Below are 6,596 nucleotides of genomic sequence, written 5' to 3' on the forward strand. Positions count from 1 at the left end.
GCTGCTTGTCATGGTGGCAGCTGGCAGTGTCTCCCTCCGCCTTCCTGTTTTCTCTGTTCTCCTCTCTGTTAGTCCCGCCTATACTTCCTGCCTGGCCACTGGCCACTGGCCAATCAGTGTTTTATTTATTGACCAATCAGAGCAATTTGACATACAGACCATCCCACAGCACTAAAGTCTACAGAACTCTCTTCATGGAGATACTACTGCATATGCACATACTCAGTGTTGGCAAGGACAGGGAGCCCCAGGCACGCTCACACATGCATGCCCTGAGGAGATGCAAAATGGTGTAGTCATGTAGAAAGACAGGCTGACCTCTTCTTCAAAAGTTAAACACACTTGTGCTTGGACTCAGCAAATCTACTCCTGTTGATATAGCCTACTTGAATTACCAGCATGCCTTTTCCATTCTGTATCTGATCTTGTCCTCTGCCTCTGTGGCATCTATTATCAGGCCAGCTCAAACATAAACTCTACAATGAGGATATTGAGCTCACATCATGGGCGTCATTATTTGTTCCATCATCTCAGTGTATCCAAAAAGAACAATCTTTGGATGAGAAAGCTAGCCCTCAATATATAGCATACCTTATGGTACCTTAATTTTGGAATTCATAGTCTTCAAAATTGTGAGCAAACTCCTAATGGTTATAAGCCCCATAGGTTATGATATATACAAACCCATGTATATATGTTATGTATATCAATCTATGCATATATGCAATTATAATGCAATGTGTGTGTATGTTACAGGCTGACCTTTAACTCTTGAGCTCATATATTCCACCTGCCTTGGTCTTTCTAGTTCCAGGCCACATGTGTCTGCCATAGACCTGAGCTTGATTCTTATGATGATTTTTGTTATGGTCACATAATTTCTAAGATACCAGAGCTGTGGCAAATGAAATGTTTTACAAGCTACTTATATAGATGAGAATACTTAGCGCTTATTAACAGATGGACATGATATTTTGACATCCAATCACCTCTGCTGTACCAATTTTCCCAAACATCTGAAGTGGAGACAGGATATTGAATCCAGGGCCTTATACTTGTGAGACAAGGGCTCTATCTTTCAACTATATATCCAGGATGTATATTTTAATCTTTGATAATTTCATACACAGATATAACATATTTAAATCATGTTACTCCCCTTTCTAGACCAATTCCTCTCAAATTCCCATTCACCCAATTCATGACTTCTCTCTCTCTCTCTCTCTCTCTCTCTCTCTCTCTCTCTCTCTCTCTTCACTCTCTCTCTCTCTGTGTATGTGCATATCTCTCTCTCTCTCTGTGTATGTGTATCTCTCTCTCTCACTCTCTCTCTCTCTGTGTATGTGCATATCTCTCTCTGTGTATCTCTCTCTCTCTGTCTCTCTCTCTCTCTCTCTGTCTCTCTCTTTTTCTTTCTCTCTCCCAGGATAACCAACCTAAACTCACTGCATCCCATTAGGTGTTTAAAAAAGCATTTCATATTCCACATCTACTAGCTGGTCCAGAGTCCATTGTCCTATGAGCATTAACAATCTTGCTTCTCATGAAAATAAATCAAGTTGAGCTAAAGGCCAAGTGGGGAGGTTTCTGTATTTCTTTACATTAAGACAATGTCTTGAAATGTAGTCACTAACACTCTAACACTCCAGGCTCAGCCTCTGAATGCTGGGATGAAAGATGTGCACACTAAACTTTTTCAATGAAATAAAATTTGTAGTGAAACCCTTATGGCTAACTTCAAGTTAGCCCACTTTGTGTGCCCACATGCTTCAGATACCTCTGAATGAAAGTGAAAACAATGAACTGAGGAGTTTGTGACAAGCCTGTGATTGCTTAACTTAGAAAGACTGTGCTAACCTGTCTTCAAAAAAAAGTCATAATTTCTTACCCCTCTAACCTTGTGTGCAAGTGCTTCCCATCCTCACCTGTGCTGGGACTTTGGTGATCTTCAGTATGGTTGCATTGGGTGGCCATCTGCTTATGGAGGGAGAGGATGAGTGTGACTCCAGCCTGGGCTATGTAGCAGGTCAAGAAACATGACCTCTCCCCACCAAAGAAGAGTCTTAACATGGAAGTGACTCAGGCTGCAGCTGCTGAGGGGTAATGGAGCTGAGACTCTGCAATGACAGGAGGGAATCTCAAGGACATTATGCTGGATGGCACCTAGTCTCCAGTGGTTCCTCTTATAGGACATGACAGGAAGAGCTACAGTATTCCTAAACCATAAGCAGGTGCAAACTATGGTAACATAAAGCAGTACATTAGGGCATGGAGGGATCTTGAGATGGGGCATGGTATCCATGAGCTCAGCTGCTGAGCCTCTGCATAGCATTCCCCTCATCTGTGCTCTGGTGTCCAGGACAGACAACACAGGAGTCTCTACCTTCATGCATAGGTCATGGTGCCTTATGGCTGGTATTCAGTGCAGTGATTGGAACAAGGGGACTTTGCCTTTTTTAAAGTGGTGAATAAAAAGGACAAGTTGGTCAGAGATGGAAGTAGCATGAGACCCCAGGATCAAAAGGACACAGGGCGCACCCTCTTTCATAACAGAGAACATGCTTTGGGGAAGCAAAAGGCATATTGAAGATACTTTGGCCCCATTGAGAATGACCAAATAAAAGACAGGTTGAATTGGTGGGCATGAGAAGTTTAAGCACACATGCATGCTAACAAAGAGAGGTCCAAGAGTTGAAACCAAATGAAAATTCATCACATGTAATGTAGAGAAGAGTTACTGTTGTTCTGGAGGAGTTGTGGAAAACAGGAAGATACTTCTATACATGGAGAAGCCATCAGTCATGGTGCCAGGGGCAAGGACGTCTTCTACTAGACACACGTGTGCATTCCTCCCTCTCCCACCTCACACCCTTGACACACACCATAGCAAAAGATCTTTAGACTCCCTACAGGACTGACCTCTGACCCAGGAGACTGGCAAAGTTGTTCTATTAGAAGCTTTAACTGTTTATCAAAAATGCGTGGCAGACTATACATCACAGATAGACTTGTGAGGCCAGGCATGTATCAGGAGTGTCCCTGAATGGAGGCCCAGAGAGGTCATTTCATGAAGTTGTGAAGTTGAAGCCTCGATTGCCTGGAGATTCCAATATGTTGGATGTGCCAGAGACACAGGATACCTGCAGAGAAAGCTGCTAACAGGGAATAGAACCAGCCCACGAGAAAGAAGTGTGTTGCAGTCAACAAAACTGTATGGAGTTGAAGATCTGGCGAGCATTCTGAAATCAGACATGGAGATGCAGAGTTTGGAGTTTACCCAGCTGGTTTTTGGTGTTGCTTTCTTCCAGTATTTCCTCAGTATGCTCCCTTCCCTAAGTTTTGAATGGTAATATATATCCTGTGCCAATATATGTTGGAAGTATGTGAACTTTTAAAATTTTATTTTATAAGGGACTACAGTTAAAAGATTACATGATTCTCAGAAGACACTTTGAACTTTGTACTTTAAAACATTATACAGACTGATAGACTGTGGACTTTCGAAGTTGGACCTAATGCATTTTTGCATTATGATATGGCCACAAGCCTTTGGGGGCCAAGGAGTGGAATGTGGTGGTTTGAAGAAAATAGCCCACAAAGGGAATGGCAATATTAAGAGGTGTGACCTTGTTGAAGGAAGTGTGCCATTGTGGAGGCAGGCTTTGAGGTCTTATGTAAGCTCAAATCAGACTCAGTGTTACAGTCTACTTCCTGTTGTATTCTGATCAAGATGTAGCCAGCACCATTTCTCTCTGTATGCTGCTCTGCTCTCTGCTTTGGTGATAATGGACTGAACTTCTGAACTGTACATGAGCTACCACAATTAAATGCTTTCCTTTGTAAGTGTTGCCATGGTCATGGTGACTCTTCACAGCAATAGAAACCCTAACTAAGATAGATGGCCAGGGCCCCGATGTTTTTAAATTCTATGGCGTTTCCAAACTGTTCCACCAGAAAGCAGTCAACAGTTTACAGGGAGCAGAGACCAGGCAATGGTTAATATAAAGGACCATGAGCTAAATTTTTCCAGTGAAAGAATTATTCTCATACTTGAAGTGTGTGTTGTTGCTTATTTCATCTTCTTCTGCCAACTTACCAAGATATGCTGGTAAAAGGCAAATTTGATTGCATAGAAATGTTTTGACAATAAAGCTTTCCAATGTGAAGAGAGCTACTTAGCATCCAAAGCCCCTCAGAGATCCGTCCTGTCCATCAGCAGAAGTGCATACATCACAGAGGTGTTTATACAGCAGGAGCTCAGTAATGCCTTCAGGCTCCTGTGGAAGTTTCAGGCACAGCTCATCTGTACTAAAAGGAAGAGCTCTTCTCTCTGACAAGCTGTAGAGTCCACGCTAAAGATTATTCTCCTTTCTCTCCTACCCCCCTCGTGTTCAGACTGGGTACTGCAAAAATCGTCACTGATGATGATGTTTTATTGGTTTAAAGCAGCAAATGAAAGGACTTGGTACCAGTTTTCCGGGTCAGAGAGTAGTTGCACACCCCTTTAATATCAGGCCCCTAGGCAGAAGGACTGTGTTTGGTTTCAGGCCATGCTGGTTTTGAAGTTAATTTTAAGACAGTCTGTCCAGCATAGTGAGACCCTGTCTCAAATCAATCAATCAATCAATCAATCAGTCAATCAAGATATGAATAAATAATAAACAGTATATAGGCTGACAGAGAGATGAACAAAGAAGTAACATAAGGCATAGCTCTCTGCACCTATGCTTGGTGCTGTGCTCACTTGGGATGAGTACAGGAGGGAGCACAGGCTGCGGTGGAAGGATGTGAACTCTAACTCCACAGTAGCTTGGAGCTGTAACAGTGCACACCTGGTCCTTTCTGTCTGTCCTTTCTGATCCTGTCCTTCCTGATCCCATCCTTCCTCAAGACTCTTCCCACACCTGGACATGTGCTTCTTGCAGGGCAGGGATCAGAAAGGTGAATTCTGCCATGGTCTCTTAAAACTCTAGCTGGAGGGTCAGGGGGTCTGCCGTGCCCCATGGCCTCCTCCATCAGCAGGTCACCAAACTCAGGGATGACCTTGAAGACCTGAGGCTATTCAAAGTGAGGGAATAAAATCAGGTCCCAGACATAAGGGTTTTCCTATGTCTCAAAGGTTAATCCCTCCCCCCCCATATATTAATTCATCCTATGATTCTCATATCCATCTCAAGAGATTTCACACTTAGTGTAGCTCATTTTGATTCCAAATTTTGTTTTCAAGACTTTAATGTCAAAGGGTCATGGAGATGAGTTAATTGGTTCAGAATAGTAAGGCCTCTTTACTCCATACGCATCGGTCCCCTTTCCTCACAAAACCATTATTCAACAAAAGACAGATTCCTCTCTTCTCTCTTGCCTCCAAGGCAGTAACCAGAGTGTCTGAGTCCATCTGCTCATATCCAGACAGCAACTGTACAGGTATCACTCGGGGAGGGACTGGCTCGTTCTTCCAGTAAGGGAGAATAAATTTTCCAACATTCCCAACAAATGTTGTGTGTGTGCTCCTAACAAATCACATAGTGTACACTGAGTATTGTGGCCAGTATGAAACTGTTCCTAATACCCCACGTTGAAAAGTGAGAGACAGAAGAACCATCCCACCTCCTCACATGATTCTAAACACAATGAGGACCATGAGGTACAATTTGTTGGCCAAAGAGAACACTCAACCTGTTTGAGGCAGACGTGTATGGATGTGTTCAATGCAATCCTCAGCAGTTCCCTGGAACATGTCACTTCCCTAGGCACCTCTATGGTCCTTGTTATCCTCACACTGCAGGCAGAGCCAGGAGCTCACACGATGAACAGAGAGTCAGCAGGTCAGGACAGGGTGAGAAGGCACTCACTGTGCAGACAATCTCAGGGAAGATGGAGATGAGAATGGGCATAAAAATCTCCCCACTCTACCTTATATCACAGTGGAAAAGTCCATGAGATAGGTCAACCACCCTTGTGCCTCAGACAAATATTTCCATTTCCATGATAGTATACACAGACCTTTACAATTTCTAAGTTATGGTCCTTTTACAAACCTCAGCACCAGAAAGCAGTGAGTTGGCTGCCAGGAAATATGGCCTAGGATAATAGTCAATGTAAGGGATAAGATAGAACTGTTTTGAGTGACAGAAACATCCTTACACTTGAGATGGACATAGTTACAATGTCTCATGCATTTGCTTGAAATAACAAAAGTATGAAGATAAAAGAATGAATTTGATTATATATGATCCATTTAATAATGAAGCTCTTTAAAAATATTACACTTATTGAAATTTTAAATCCCCCTAAGCACATAGGGGGTGATTGCAGGAGGAGCTCAATAATGCCTCAGACTGCAGTGGAAGCATCAGGTAGCCATCCTCCTGCACTCAGAGAAAGTGCTCTTCCCTCTCACAGCACTTCAGTCAGGCTGTACTGTATCTTGTCTACCCCATGGTGTCCAGGGTGGAACATGCAAGAATCACCATTTTTGTCTAATGATCCTAACAAACCTAGGCTGTACAATTTCTGATTTGAGTGAAGTTGATGGTAGACATATTCTCTGTCACAGACTGGAATGTGCCTTGGATACTATGTACTCTTTAGTTAGC

This window comes from Peromyscus eremicus, chromosome 5 (genome assembly GCF_949786415.1).
Source record: "Peromyscus eremicus chromosome 5, PerEre_H2_v1, whole genome shotgun sequence".
Taxonomy (NCBI): Eukaryota; Metazoa; Chordata; class Mammalia; order Rodentia; family Cricetidae; genus Peromyscus; species Peromyscus eremicus.